Here is a 16056-nt window from a genome sequence, read left to right as displayed (position 1 = left end):
AGGAATTGGCCAGCGTGAATGCCCTCTCCCTCCTGCAACTCAGTGAAGTCCCTGAATATGCTTTCGGAGTATAGATCGCCCCAAAGTATATACACCTTTGTCTTCCCAGAGCCTAATGGTGTGGAGGGTGGTGACAGATTTATCGAGTCCCGAAAGTATTGGTACTTCTTGGTAGTATGGTTGCTTCCAGTGCAGCGTCATCTCAGTTCTACGCCATATTTTCCTGCCCAGATTTGCCAGAAAAGGCAGATCGTGTAGCAAAGTCTGTGGGGCCCAGATCAAATCCTTCAGACGGATTGGGGAGATCATGGCCTGCAGCAGGGGGGTCTCTGAAGTAGTCCCGTCTGCTAACCATGTGGTTACATGGCTTAACTGGGCTGCAAGGTAGTACTTCTCGAGGCTCGGTAATTGGATCCCTCCTTGCCTTTGTGGTAATACTAAGGTGGACAGTGCCACCCGATGTCTGCCCCTCCCCCATAGAAACTCCTTAATTATTGTGTCCAGAAGCTGGAACAAGGGTTTGGTGATATAGAATTGCACATTCTGGAACCCGTACAGGAATCTTGGTAGAATGATCATCTTGGTTATACAGGCCCTACACAGCATGGACAGTGGGAGCTTAGACCAGAAACTTATGGACTTGCGCAGTTTGGGTATCGCAGCTTTGGTGTTTTGTGTGTGCATTTGTTCTGGGGTGTGCATTATCTGGATCCCAAGGTAACGGAAGGATTCGGTCTCCCATTTTATGCCCACTGAGGGAAGCTCTTCTGCGGTTTTATTTCTCCGGGCTGCTAATGGGAACATGCAGGATTTCGTCTTGCTAAATTGTTGAGACTTTGGCGTAGTTGTCAAGGACCTCTAGTATGGTTGGAACATTGAGATGAAGGTTGTTGACGTATATCCGTACATTGTCTGCATACAGTGAGACAATGTGATCTATCCCGCCCAGCCTGATTCCTGCATCGAAAAATTGCTGCCTGAGGAAGATTGCAATGGGTTCTAGGCCCAGGATGTAGAGCATGGGGGAAAGTGGGTAGCCCTGCCTGGTGCCCCTGCGAATATCCTACGCGTCCGACACATACTTCCCAGATTTTAGCCTGGCCCTTGGTTCATTATACAGGATCAATACCCATCTGATAAATCGTTGGCCAATTCCAAAACCTTCCAAAACCGCCACCAGCCACTCCCAATAAATGGAATCAAATGCTTTAATTGCATCTAGGGACAGTAATGCGAGTTGTTTTTCGCTTGTATTGGTCTCAGCTATGATGTGTTGAAGCCTGCGTAAGTTTTGGGACGTGTTACGCCCAGGTACAAAACCATTCTGGTCTTCGTGTACTATGTCACCTATCACTCTAGATAGTCGCTAATATTTTAACATCATAGTTAAGCATGGCAAGCGGGCGATAGGAGTCACATTTATCAGAGGGTTTATTGGGTTTGAGCATCGGGACCAATAAGGTTTCCCTCATGCTGTCTGGTAGGATACCGGTTTCGAATGTCTCAGAGAAGACCTGGTGCAATACGGGCGTCAGGGTGGGTTCATATGCCTTGTAGAATTCTGGGGGGAGCCCGTCGCACCCTGGGGCCTTACAAGTGGCGAGAGACCTAATAGCTTCTGTTATGTCTTCCGGTGTGATGTCGGAGTCTAGGGCTTCGGACTGTGTTGGCGACAATTTAGGCAGGCCGATTTCTTCCAGGGTATCTAGTATCTGATCTTGTGGGACTTTGTGCGTGTGGGAGTATAGTCGTGCATAAAAGCTCTGAAAGGTGTCGTTTATGCTCTGTTGGGTTCTGTGCCTTGTTCATCCTGTAGTGCTGTAGTTGCATGCCTAGGGTGTTCTCTTTTACAGAGCCATGTTAGAAGCCGACCCGGCCTATCGGCCTCTGCATGTGCCCTGTTAGTTCTGACGTTAAAATCAAACTTAGCCAGTCTGTCCCATGCTTTAGAGCAGTCCTCTCTGAGAGAACTTCCTCCTCCCTCCCGGGTGTGTCGATAGGGGTGGACTCTAGCCGCTGCACGTCCAACTCTTTCTGGTTCAGTTCCTCCCGAAGTGTTCTCCTGATGCCCCCTGCCTTTACAATTGCTTCTCCCCGTATCACCACCTTTAGGGCGTCCCATAGCGTACTTATCTGGTCTACACTGGCTGAATTTTCCATTACATAATTCTCTCTGGACTCCTGGAGCTCCTCTCTGAAGGTCAGATCCTACAGGGCCTCGGCGGACGTTCTCCACATCGGAATGGGCGGCCTGGGGCTGTTGTATTGCCAGTCTAACAGGAGTGGGGAGTGGTCAGAGATGGTCCTCCCCAGGTACTGCGTACTACCTATCTGAGCCATATGTTCTCTGCTTATGAAAAAATAATCCAACCTCGTGTGAAGTTTGTGTGGGGATGAGTAGTGTGAGTATGTCCTTTCGCCTGGGTGAAGGTCCCGCCAAGCATCAATCAGATCAAGTTCCTTGATCATGACATTCAGGGATGAGGTGGCGACGGGGAAGCCATTTGCCGGTGGATAAGACCTATCTAATTCAGGATTGTGGACGCAGTTGAAATCGCCTCCCCACAAGAAGAAGCTGTCCCGGTATTGTGACATCTGGGTGCTAAGTACCCTTAGATGAGCTGGGATATTGTTGTTGGGGGAAGTATGAGTTTACTATACATATTTCTCTTTGTTCTACAGTTCCCCATATGATCAGATATCTACCTTCAGGGTCCTTCACCATCCTGTGCAGGAGAAAAACGGTACCTCGGGGCTGAACCAGATGAACATTCCTCTGGTGAATTTAGAGTAAGGGGCTCCGTAGCCTTGTCCCCCCCCCCAGTGTTCTCTGAGCTTCTCGTCAGCTTCAGCGGTGCAGTGAGTCTCTTGTAGGAGGGCGATGTCCACTCTCTTTTTGTATAGGTAGGATTTAATCCTGTTCCTACGGAGGTAGGTGCCCAAGCCTCTTACATTCCAAGTCAATAGTCTAATGTGCATAGCCATATCGGTTTCGCAAAATGCTTAGGGAACCCCCTTTTCCAACAGAAGTGCAGATGGCGACATCTGGTGCCGTCAATTCGGCACTGTTTTGCAAGGTCCAGCCCATCTCGGCCCTCAAGCCAGCCCCCCATCCTGCCAGTTGTGTTATTGCCTTCGGAGATTTACCAACTCGAACAACTTCCATCCCATGGAATGGATCAACAGAAGAGAACAACAGTAAACTGTCCCCAGCAGTCGATACAAACACTCGACGCTCGGGGGCCCCCGGGCCTTCCAGTCCTCTTCAGGTCTTCCGGCTCGGGTGGTGTGCAGGCATTTTACCTGCACTGCTTCGGTTGGGGTGGGTCTTCGCCAGTTTTGCATATGGCCCTTCGAGCTCCTGCCCGATTGCATCGCCTTCCTGGTGTGGCGATGCGGTTAATTCTGAGGTTGTAATCATGGTTGATGTGTCGTTTAGCTTGTCGTGTGGTCATTGACCTTGCCCTGATGTTTATTGCTTCTCGCAATTCCTTCCGCATCCTCTGCCAGGTTGTTGTGTTCAAGCCATAGATTTGCCGCCTCTGGGGTTTGCAGAAAGATTGCCTTCCCGTTGTGAAGCACCTTGAGTCTCGCTGGATATAGCAGCATGTATTTAAGGTTGAGTTTCCTTAGAGTGGCCTTTACTGGTATGAAAGAGTTTCTTGCTCGTTGTACCACAGGGGTGTAATCGGGATACATGACTATTGACGCCCCGCCTCTTCTGATCTCGCCGCCTTCCCTCGAGAACCTCAATATGGCCTCCCGATCCCTAAAGTTTCGGATTTTTGCTATTATTGGTCTCGGATGTGAGCCGGGGGGTGGGCGCTTTTGAAGGGATCGGTGAGCTCTCTCCACGGAAAAACCTTGGATGAGTTTGCCTGCCCCGATTTCCTGCAGGAACAGCGATTCAATGTATTCGGTAGGGTCGGGGCCCTCTGAATCTTCCCGTATCCCTAGTATCCGGACATTGTTGCGGCGAGCTCGGCCTTCCGCATCTTCTGAGCGCGTTTCCAGTCGAGCCACTGTAGATTCCAGCTCTTTGACCTTCGCTTTGAGTTCCTGTGTGGTCTCCACGGTGTCCTGCAGGGAGGCTTCCGCGGTGACCATCCTGTCGGTTAGGTTTCGCGCATCTTGTCGCATCAATTGAATGTCCGTTTTTATTTCGCCAATCTGGTCTTCCATGGATGTTCTCAGTGCTGCTATTGCCTGTAGGATTTGGGAGTCCCGAGGATCTATTGCCTGAGTCGGAAGTTCTTCGGCGGAGCTTGTCTCCTGTGGCATCTGTTGTCTTGGTCTGACTGAGGTGAAGGAATCCATTGTGACGAGTTTGGGTTTTTGTCTTGGAGGCGACATTCTTTCTAAGGAGGGTCTCTGGTGGGATGCTGTGTGATGTCCGCTTTAGGCTCTTGATCGGTGTGAAGTAACCGCGGAACCCCGTGGGTCGCCCGTTCACCAGGGCTTATGGGTTATTACCAAGGGTAGTTCCCCCTCTCGGTGCTGTAGGATCTATGGTGCTGTGCGGTTTTCCCCCCATTATGGGTGCATCATTCATGCAGGAGGTGGGGGAGTGTTCGCAGGAGTAAAGCCCCTCTTGGCCGTTGGTGCGGGGTGTTTTTTTTCGTGCAGGGGCCAGGCCCTGTTCTATGCGAGTATCTGTCCTCCGGCTGCACTGCGTGGGTGGACCGTGTGATGGTCCCTGCCGCCGGGCTCGTAGGGTTACGTTGTGTTTTTGGCCAGATCCAGGTGTCCTGGGGGACTCGTGTCCCGTAGGGTCGTCTGCACCAGATCGTGTGTGCGGGCCGCACGGTGGTCGCCGCCTGCGGGGCCCGCCGGCATCTGCTAAAGTTCAGTGGTGGTCTGGGTTGACTGGTTCAGAGCATCGTGGGCCGAATTGTCTGCCGAGGATGATTGTTCACCAGCCGCCGGGTCCCAAGAAGGGGCCTGGTGTCCCCGGAGGGTTTAGTGCGCCTCTTAGTGCGGCACTCCCTGTTCGCCTAGGGTCCTGCAGCAGCCCGGGCCTCCAGCCTCCGCCCTCCCCTCCTCACCTCTCAGTGGTGGTGCGCACTGGGCGGCAGACGCCCCACAATGGTCTCGGCGCAGGGATGGGGGCGCCGATGTCCGAGCGCCGACGGCGGCACAGGTGGTCAGCGACTCCGTACCTCCTGGAGCCGCGGGTGTCGCCTCCCCCAGTTGTCGGGCACTCCTCATGAGCGGGATCAAGGCGTCACAGCGCCGCGGACCGAATTGTCCGCTTAGGATGAGTGTATCCCAGCGGCGGAGTCCTCCTGGAAGGGGTTTGGGGTTAATGCGCCACACCGCGCGGCACTCCCTGTTCACTTAGGCCCAGGGCCCCCAGCCGCTGCCTTCTCCTCCTCGCCTCGTGGCGGCGGGGCGCCCCTGGCGGCAGGCGCCTTGCGGTAGTCTCGGCGCAGGGATGGGGGCGTAGATGTCCGAGCACCGACAGTGGCGCGGGTGGTCAGCGACTCTGCACCCTCCGGTTGCCGGGCACTCCTCGTCCGCGGGCTCAAGACAGAGTCGCGGCCGCCATCTTGGATTCCTGGGGGCTGAAGCACGGAGGTCGCGTTTTAAGTATTGCCGGCTCCGTTTTTGACAGATTTCACCTTTAAGTGGTGCAGGATCGGATGAGGCAGCTCGGCATATAAATATTTCGGCCCTCGGATCAGATTGGAAACTCTTTCAAGGATAGGTCTCAGGATCAGGGCAGGAGCTCGAGAGAAGTGTGTCCTCACTCCATGGATCTAGCCACGCCCCCGTTCCCTTGACTGACTATCCTACTACCTACCATCCAGCTCCCTGAAGTAGGGACGCCGTACAAATAAGGAGATCTCTTGACTCATTGAAGGAGCATTGGACTGATGAAAGATTCCTGCATTTGGAGCAGCCTGCAGGTGTTAAAACACAGAGGTCTTTGCAAGGCTACATTAGGAGTGTCTTACACAAATATACACAGTTTCCAGGCAGATGACAAAGGGGACAGGAACAAGAGAAGGGCTTTTGGGGTTGAGGAGAAGATTCTTTTGGGCTCACAACCTTTCCAAAAGAGAAAGACAGTGGCATGAGAAAAGAACTACCAATGGGCAGTTTGGTCCCCACAAAAGGTATAAAGGTATTTGAGCGTCACTTAAGTGACAACCCGATGCTCGTGGTGGCAGGCGTCACCCGTTGTGCATTAAAGAGGGAATAAATAAATAAATAGGAAATGATGTTGATGGTACACAGTGGTGTAGGTTTTGCAAGGTATAACTTACAGACAAGGTAATAGGCATGCACACTTGCAACACATGGATTACGTTGCTGAAACAATTGTATCTATGTTTTTTTGCATTCTGCTGTCCTTACTTCTTTACCCTCCTAGTATTACAAAATTCAACAATGTGTTATGCCCCTGAACAGGTATATGTTATATGTTCCCGTAGTTACTGAGGTAGACCCAGTCCATTGCTAGTCAAAAGAGATGAAACAGCCCCAACAGAGCGTCAATATCAATTTCAAACACATAGTGCTTATATAACCAATTTGGCCCACACCATTAACAATATATATAGTACCAGCACGTGACCTGTGTGGGAAAGGTGGCTTCAGGGATGCCACGTATGCTCTCTCACTTCCCATGCCAGGAACACCTCCAGGATTTTGGTGCCGGTTCCAGAGGAAGCAGGCTACACTACGCTGAATGCCACAGAAGATGTTCCCACACTAGGACAGTTCTATGAAAACACGGACAATGATGGGGGATTGCTGAAGCAGAGATGATGTGATACAATATACACTAGAAGGCCCAAACAGAGGAGACGCAAGAACAGTAATTGCAATGTCTTAAGGTAGGAAGAAGAAAGGTAGGGGGAAACACCTAAGGAAGTCAAGTGACCCGAGGGGTGTGGCAAAGGAGTGGAACTACAAGACACCCATCTGTGGAGGGGGGCTTCAAGTATGTGTGGTCCATGTCTGGACTGTAGAGAGGTGGAGTGTACAAGCCAGCACCCGTTCTGGTGTGACAGACTGGCGTCTACCCACCCCACCAGTATACCGCCAAGGTGATAGACGCCACACACTGAAGAAGGCCTACAGACCATAAGCGGATGACATCACCGCAGCAATGAACTGGCAGACGATGGGGCAACTAAATAAGTTGTAATCATGAAGAGGCGACATGGCTGAAAAACACACGCACACCCCTGCACAAAGCTACACAGACACTTAGGCCAAACTGCTCTTAGACACGAAGAACATGCTTTCAATCACTAAGATAGAGATCACATACACCCTATTTCTCTTATGTGGAAATGCCAATCACACAATACATACATCTGCTTGCTTGATGCAGAATGCAACTAAACTGACTGGCCATGTAAACCAAGATGGAAGACACAGCCATGTTAGATGAATGCGAGCCATCGAGAAGCCTTAATACTGTAGGGAGAAATATTCGGTCTTGCTGAAGAGCCAGGCCAGGCCCGGGCAGCTCAGACAGCACTTGCACAGTACCAAAGTCATTATGAGAAGGCAGGTTTGAGCCAGCATTAGAAAAATACAGACAGTAAGCAAATCCCAGGAGAGAGACAGAACTGTTATCTAAATAAAAAAAGCAACAAATGTTACAGAACTGTCAGGTTCTTATCAGCTTACAACTGACACGGAGGAGGAGACAGCCTGAACAAGTTCCCATAGGCCAAGGGAGGTAATAACATCTATAGTAAAACCAACTAAAATCCTCACAAATTATTGAGCAGGATAATCAGAAATGCAGTCCCTACACACGTGACTTGCAGTGGCAGAGAACGCCTATTCAGAGACTCTCGTTCTCATCCATTTTAGTGGGACAAAAGATACAATACAGTATGAAGTTGAAAGCTAGAATGTCCTTGCTTGCAGCAGGGGGGGTCAGAGAGTGGTAACCTTATTGCGACAGAGCAGCACTCTGAGGCCCTTCTCACCACCCCCTTTTGTGCTCATGTGCTGGTAACCTTTAAAGGCACCAAGGTTGAAAAAGCCCACACTGACCAATCTCTACCCACCTTTAATGCTTGTGCACACTTTGTTGCAGCAGCCATACACAACTCATGACATCATTTTACTTGCAACATTTAGGAGGTGGCCACAGGTGAAGCCACCAGCTTGTAACCAATGGAAGCACTAACCCCATATAGTTTTTATATGTAGTCTAACTCGCTAACCAATCCAATCCCACCTTAGCTTTGTGAAATGTATCATTTGTTTATGACGTTACATATGAATAAAACTCCATGACAAGCCTGTAACCATTTGAGAGCATTGGAAATCCTGTGATGTCCATGTGTATCCCTGTCGTTATGAGGTCTCATTATTAAAGCAGTGGTTTTGTCACATTTCTTGACTTCTCCATTTCTTGGGCATGGGGAATTCCCCAGAACCAGCATTCTTGCTTTTATAATACTCCACTTGATACACATCACCCTCCACAGCTGAGCCTGGCAGGAGTTGACACGTGTGATATGAAATTGGATGTGGCTGCAATGATCATAAGTAGTGCCATGCACTACGCCTTAACTCAGGCATAGCTTTATTATTATAGTTTATCCTGCCACTAACATGGCTGTTTATGATCATGATAGTTTTGTTACAGGAGTGCATATCTTAAATTCAGCCCCTGCAGTGCAGAGACTTGGCTGTCACTGCAGCTGTCAAATGGCAACTGTGACCTCTGAACCTGCTCTTGCCACTGGTAGAGCAGGCGCTGCAAATCAGGATACGGATGCAGCAGGACACAGATACACACTATGCTTTAGGCATGGAGTTTATCTGATCAGCAGATTTCCCTTTCATAGATGGAATTACCTACATCATTTTATTATTTAATTTTTAAAAAGCCAGGGCTTTCACAGATGGTTTACACCCTTCAATGCACCAAGACAGTTTGCTTGAGACATAAGATCATGTACTGAACTCCTATAGTACTCCAACATTAGCCAATAGAGGCAGCCGTACCATGATTTACTCTGGGAGATAGGAAGCCTGCATCGCTCCAAATGTTTTATCTATGACTCTATGGTCCCTCACCATTTATTATACTGGGTATGGCTGCTGGAAGTTGTAGACCAAAGCGTCTGGTTTCCTACCTCTACCTTATGTACAGCTTCTTGTTCTGGGGCATTATAGGTGAAAGCCTACCTAAAACTCAACTATTGCGCTGTATATAAATGCCTCACATGAATTCTGCACAAAAAGTGAGTTGCTATTTTCTCCTCGTCAGTTTAGAATGAAAGTCCTTCCTGGTTTGCAACATTTTTTTTTTTTTTTTTTTACATGTGTGCACCTTTCTGAGGAAGACATTTTCAATTTAAATCTTCAACAAAATTGTATCCCTGCCGCCCAGCTTTGTTTTACAACAGCTCGTCTCTGCCGCTCACTGCGCATGGGCTGTTTTTACAATTTCTATATGTGGCACTTATATTACAGCTAAAAATAAAATGTAACTACAGGGTTTGACATTGAGAGGATCAAGGAGCACTTTAGCTCTTAGGTATAGCTTAGTAAAGCCTGCTTAGCTTGACATCAACAGCTCTGGAGACATTGAGCTTCTGGGGAAAGGTGATGAAATGGAGAATGCCTCTGAGGAGGTGGAGCAGAAAGTTGGACCTCTTGACAAGGTCTGTGATGTGAGCTCAGAAGGAGAGAGAGGAGTTGAAGATGACCCCAAGAATTTTGCTTCAGACAAGAGTGAGGGGAGGGGGACCAAGGAGGGCAGCCAGAGAGTGAGAGGGAAACGAGGAGCAGACCTCTCAATGAGAAGGATCTCAATTTTACTGGCATTAAGGCAGCGCTCCTTAGCAGAACCCCATGCCTGAATAGATGGAAGTCAGGCTATCAGGTATGAGAGAGGAAGAAAAGGATAGGAGGGAAGCTTAAATGAGAGCTGTGTGTCATCAGCATAACATTGGAAGTGAGGAGAGAAGGTGGAGATCAAGTGTCCCAGAGGTACAAGGTAAATATTGAAAAGCCATGGTGAAATTATAGATCATTAGAGCATTAGAGAACATGTAAAAGAGCAATTTGCCCAAAGAAGATGGAAGTTTGTGTGTAAAGTCTTATATGCGTTTCCTCTGTCCTTCTGAAATCTGAGCTCACAGAGCACTTTATATTCCTCAATTTTTAACTTCAGTTCAATACATTGTAGAACGCAGAGATTTCACATGTATTACAGTTCTTTTTACATCCTCTGGAAAAAGGATGTCCGTGATCTTACCCAAGTATCTTTAAGTACAATAAAGCAAAGTTTAAAAGGAATGTTAGTGTTCGGAGCCATCAAGAGATTTGATTTCTCTTATACAGTGTTCTCTCTCCCCCCATAGAGCAAATCACAGCACCTTCTTGTCCTGATGCTTAAGTATCTTCTGTTGGTGTACATTCCTCCCCCCTTGTGTTAATAGAAGGCAGACCAAATGATGGAATTCCAAGAGTTAATAGCCATTATTGAATTTCTCCAGTGGCAAAAAACACCTTCCACTTGGTGCTCATTTCTGGCCCTATCGTTTTAGGCATTGTGCAGTACCAGAAAATGGTAGTGCACAGAAAGTTTAAATAGCTCCTGACCTGAAATGCACAAATAAAGAAACTGGTCTTCAAAAAGGATTCTTTAAGTGCCCAATTGGTTGAGAGATGGGCAGGGGGTCGGGCGAGGTGGTCACAAGTAGAACTGAATTGCATTACATGGTGAAAAATATCAATAGTCAAGATGTTCTTCATGCCAGAAACACTGTGGGTCCTTAAACCTATGTATACTGATTTATAGTAGAACACTCTAAGTCAAATAGTGTCTTAAAATATTGTGCGAAATACCTAGATGGAATCCTAATTCTATGCATTAGTACACATCTTTGCTTGCAATACCCAAATTCTGTGCACTTTATTACCATTATATTCTGATTGCTGCCGGTGTAATTTTATTGCTTTTAGGCTAGTGATTTTGAAGATATTAGGATGGAAGTATATTGGAAATTATTGGGAAAAATGACATCAACCAGCCATCCAATTATTTTATTTTGGGTATTTGAGTGCAGACCCAGCTTCGAGAAGCCATGGACTGCTGTACATCTGGGGTTCATAGCATCACATGTTATGGGGCAAAGTTACAACAGCAGTACAGTTGAGCAACAGAAACTGTTATTAGGAGTGAGGTGTAATGAAGACCTGCTGGAGAAAAGTCATCTGTTTAACTTCTAGCAAGTTTACTGCAGATGTTATTCCCTTGTTGAAATCGCTGCGTCCCAACTATAGGTCTGAAGATGCTCTTCCTGCTATGGCTGCTAAGTAGCATGCAGAGACTATAGTACCTTTTATTGTTAATTCCATGAGCTATTCTTCACAATTTGGTGAGGTGCCACTTTCTTTAATAGAATCATTGATTACCCTGCTTATACAAAAACAATCCCTTGGTCCTGCCATTCTAAGAAACTACCAGCCTATTGCTGATCTACCATGCTCAGCAAAGGTCCTGGAGAAACAGTGGTAACCTTTGTCAAGAGTCAGTATGGGATGACCTTTTGATAAATGCTAAGGGTGGACAAATATCCTTGTTAGGTCCGATTTATCTGTCAGCAGCATTCAATGCACCCAACAATAACCTTCTAGTGGGTGCTTGATCTTGGCCGATTGATGGGACATTTTTCTGAACAAGCGGTCATCTGGTTCTTACTTGGACCTTTTTTGCTCTGCTCCTGTTGGCATTAATTGTGGAATTCTATACAGAGATCCACTTCTTCTGTTTTTTATGTCCACCCTTTGATGAACAATTTGTTTAAACCTGATTTATCTTATTACTTCTATACCAGATGGCATCCATTTCCTTTCAGAGGGTGTATGATTGACTGGAAGATGAATAGTCTTGGATGCTTCAGAAAGTACTGCAGCACAATATATACAACATTGAGGTGGTGATTCTACATAACCCTAGCAGGTGCCCACTCCCACCTACTTTTTTGGATGCCAAATACTTGTACCTATAAGGTAAAATCCTTTGTTGTGTGACATTTAGACCTAGGTTCTAAGGAACAGATTGGGGCAGTGATCAGAAGTTCCTTCTTTAGGCGTCGTCAACTCTGCCACACCCTCCCTTTTCTTCTCTACATAGGAGCATGCAATGATTGTGGGAGCTCTGGTAAATTCGAAGCTAGACTATGCCAAAAACTTGGATGTTGGACTTCATGGGTACCAGCTTTAGCAGCTGCAACTGTCTTAGACTGCTGCAGTACATTTGAGTTGTGTCCCAGCAAACTGAGGATATGTTTTTTGCCCTGAGATGATTCTTGCATTGGTTCTCAGTACACTGCAGTGTGTTGATGCTCGGCCTTAAAATGTGTGAAGGGGTGTTTATTCTGCTTATTTGCTGCTTGTGCCCATCTGCTGTTCTGTCTGCTTTGTCGTACAATTAAATACATCATGTATCCTATCCCCTTAGCTGTATAACCTTGGCCGTTAACCCACTCCCGAGTAATTTGGGGCATATTATCCCATATTCAATGGCTCTTTTTTCCTGGAGGTACTTAAAAAAATAAATTAAGATGTCCGTTCTGGCATTTCCTGGGGTAAAACTATCATGCCCTTTCTCCCTCTTTATAACATTTTTCATTTGTAAGTACTTAATGAATCGTCAATGAAAATGACTAAACACTGTAATCAATAATCAAATGTTTTGAGTACACCTTTTTCAAACAGTTGGCCCATACACATCAAGCCTGTTTCAAGCCATTTCTTACACACCAGTTTATCAAATGCCTATTGCAAGGAAGGATTGTGCCACAGTGCCTATCAAAATTAGGGACCGAAGGCGCTACCATCATGTCGTACCAAATGTGTAAGTGTCTGACGACCATTAATGTACTGTTTCAAAAACCTTAGCCTCCAAACTTCAACATGTCCCCAAATTTGTAACGCATGCGTACAAGCCATATACTCCCTACCTGTAGTTCATAAACTCAATGATAATTTACATTGATTTTAATTTAATCTCAGAAAAATACAATGTCCAGTTATTTAATGAAAATATGTTTGATATCATGTCTTTTATATCCACTTCTTCTTTTGGCATGATACTATCTACATTTTTAGTATCATCTACTATTGTGATAGTATCTAAATGTAGATATACTTTTTGTTGTTGCTCTGTCTTCCTCTTGTCCTCTCATCCTCATATGAATATCAGACATCTAGTATGGGTACAACTTATATTTCTTTTTGAAAACATTATCCTCAACATATCATCTTCATCCTCATTTTGATCGTAGCATCCTTAGCATCTTATACCCCTTTTTTTTTAGACTACGATCAAAATTAGTTGGAACATGATACCTGATAAATGTGCTGATATATTTGTGTAAATAACACAAAATGCCCAATTGAAAAACATTTCTAGGACTATCTAAATTCAATATTGCTCACAGTGTTGCCTGAAGAACTGGCCAATTCAACTGTTATGTTACTGCATAAAACATTCTCCCAGAGTTTCAACATGCCTTTGCATATTGCACCAAAACACTATTGTGTCGCCCCTTGTACAGGCATGCCACCTTCACAATGCACATGAATCCAGACCAGGCCCACAACGCCTGAATACTGTTTTAAGCGAATAAACAACTGCATGCATTTCCAATGAGACTACATCTGCTAAGTCTCTGGAATAAAAATCTAGTATTGTCTGGTTTCGGGCAGGGGGTGGGGGTTATAGCAGCTTTTAACCATACAGCTTCAGCTGTAGTGTGTCACAATAATGTTTGTAAAGATGTTAGATGCCCTAAACTACACATTTGGAAAATAATGCCTCCAGAAAGAGAGCCACAACATAAGGTTCATTATTAAAGCTGCATTTACTTTGATGAGGTCTATTAGTTTAAAATGCTAAAATGCAAACAAAAGTTAGTTTGTTTTCTATTCGAGGTGTTGGAAAAACAGCTACAATCATAAATTGTTAGGTTCAAATTCTGGCTTTACTGCTGAAACAAAGCTTGTGATCCTAGGTAAAAAAAAATCTCAATGAGCCTTAAATGCAAAAATTGGGGGTCCTCAAAAGTTTATGCTATTTCCCTATCCGCTGTGCCATGGCACGACTTCAGGGCCCACAATTTGTTGACAGGGGCCTCCATTCAGACACCTCAAAGACACTCCAACCATAGCGACACTCTGCCTCAAGTGGGATTATGGTGTGATGCAGCTGAACATACACAATGAACTAGCAGCTGACAAAGCCAACCACATACCACAACCACAGCAATATCATGCTAGCAAGTGCTAATAGAAAGGTGCATTTTGTCCTTCAATCCTATCCTGTTTGCGAGCAATGTCAGTGGCCTGGGGTGCTTTAATTTTCGAATCGTCTTTTCCTCTTCCTGCAACTGTTAAAATTCAAAATAAAATTGTTTAAACACCCCTTCATGTTGTGGGTTATACAGTTGCGACAAGGAGGTCAAGCTCATGCAGAGCACGGAGACAATTGATTAGTTCACTCTCGGGAAAACTAAACTAAGCTTTTTTTAAGGTGTAAGCGGATAAACTATTAGCCTTCATAATTAATAAGCAGATCATGCGCTCTTATGTTTATGGAATATCATCATTTCCATGGAAGCAGACAACCTCTTCCAGCCTTTCCATCAAATACCCAACCTCCCTCCCTAAATGTGAAAGGTTGTAGACACAGTGCTAGAAGTAACTACCCTAATTGCCTTCATTGTAGTTTAATGTTTTCATTTAAGCCCATTTCCGTATCACTCATAAGACCTACCAATCAGGATTTGGTTTCTTCTGCAACTTTCAATTTCAATTTAAGGAGCTTATTAGCTGCAGTGAAGAATTTCCATATCCCTTGAGAACAAGCAAGACAGAGAAGGAACCTCAGGGCACACTACATATTGCATGACTTCACTTGTTCCTCACAGGTCGTAACCTTGGCAGCACATTTATTCTGAAAAGTAAATCATTTAGAATGTTAGATAAAAACAATTCCTTGTTCAAACTGTTTTTATAGCGATTTCAATAAGGAAGTACATTTTTGCATAATACTTTCTGTCCGTATCTTTAACGGATTGCATACCTGTATCATTTTCTTGTAATTAGGTTGACCCATCATAATTACGCCTTGCCCCATGATTGTTTAATTGATGTTTCTTTAAGCTATCCTTGTTGAATAGTTTCATCCTGCGGGTATCCTCTTTTGATTCATGGTTCAACTGATTCATTTGTTTCTAATGGTGTGTTTCTAATGATATGCAGCTCCTCTGAAAGATAATGAACAAATTGACTTTATTGCAAAAATGCATCCCCTTTGCTTTCAAACTCTTCATCTAGGTACTGCCGGTTTACCGATTGGGTTTTGCGCCGGTCATCCAGGCTTCTGAAATTCATAACAATTCTGGTGCCTTGATGCACCCGTTGAGGATCTTTTTCTCCCCACTTCTGCTAAGCACTGGTTTACAGTTTTCATACCGAGGTAGGATGTACAGTGCTCAGGTTCTCCCCATATGGATGTACCTGCTTCCGGCACCGGTTCAGCAGTCTGTTGCTTACCAGCTAGGTTTGCCAGGGAAGGCCTCTTTGCATACCTACATAGCCCTGCTTCCACGCTGTATCCATCACAATGAACTGTTAAGAATCAATTTGGGATTCATACCTGATGAATGCTGAAGGTTGCTTGGCCTTCCCTGATTCGCGCCTTTGTATCATGTAATAGAGGAATCATTGATTTTTCTGAACTCTCGTGTGGGCCTTTTTGACACAGTTGGCTGAACCTGCTCTTACCTGAAAAGTAGACTTGTTAGGTCACCCTCCAGCCTGGCTACACCTACCCAAGAACTCTCTTACTAAGTGCTTGTGTCTTGAATGTCATGTATAAATTACATGCGAATCACTTGTCACTAAGGTGGTGGTTTCACAGTATTTCTTCTTAAACACTACTTTGGCATGTCTTGAAAATCCAGCCTGTCATAAACAGATGCTTAAGGAAAAATTAAGATTAACAGTTATTTCCCTTTGTTTTGAAAAAACTCTGTATTTTTTTAAATGAAAAAAATG

At 45.6% G+C, this 16056-nt stretch overlaps 1 protein-coding gene across 2 annotated transcripts in view; it reads left to right on the top strand.

The window, feature by feature from the left end:
* MUL1 (mitochondrial E3 ubiquitin protein ligase 1) overlaps nt 1-16056 on the top strand; it is a 92950-nt gene that overhangs the window by 43813 nt on the left and 33081 nt on the right. The gene's annotated exons all lie outside the window — the stretch shown is intronic.

This window comes from Ambystoma mexicanum, chromosome 8, assembly GCF_040938575.1.
Source record: "Ambystoma mexicanum isolate Mex_15411 chromosome 8, UKY_AmexF1_1, whole genome shotgun sequence".
Classification (NCBI taxonomy): domain Eukaryota; kingdom Metazoa; phylum Chordata; class Amphibia; order Caudata; family Ambystomatidae; genus Ambystoma; species Ambystoma mexicanum.
This window is presented reverse-complemented; position numbering and strand designations above follow the sequence as displayed.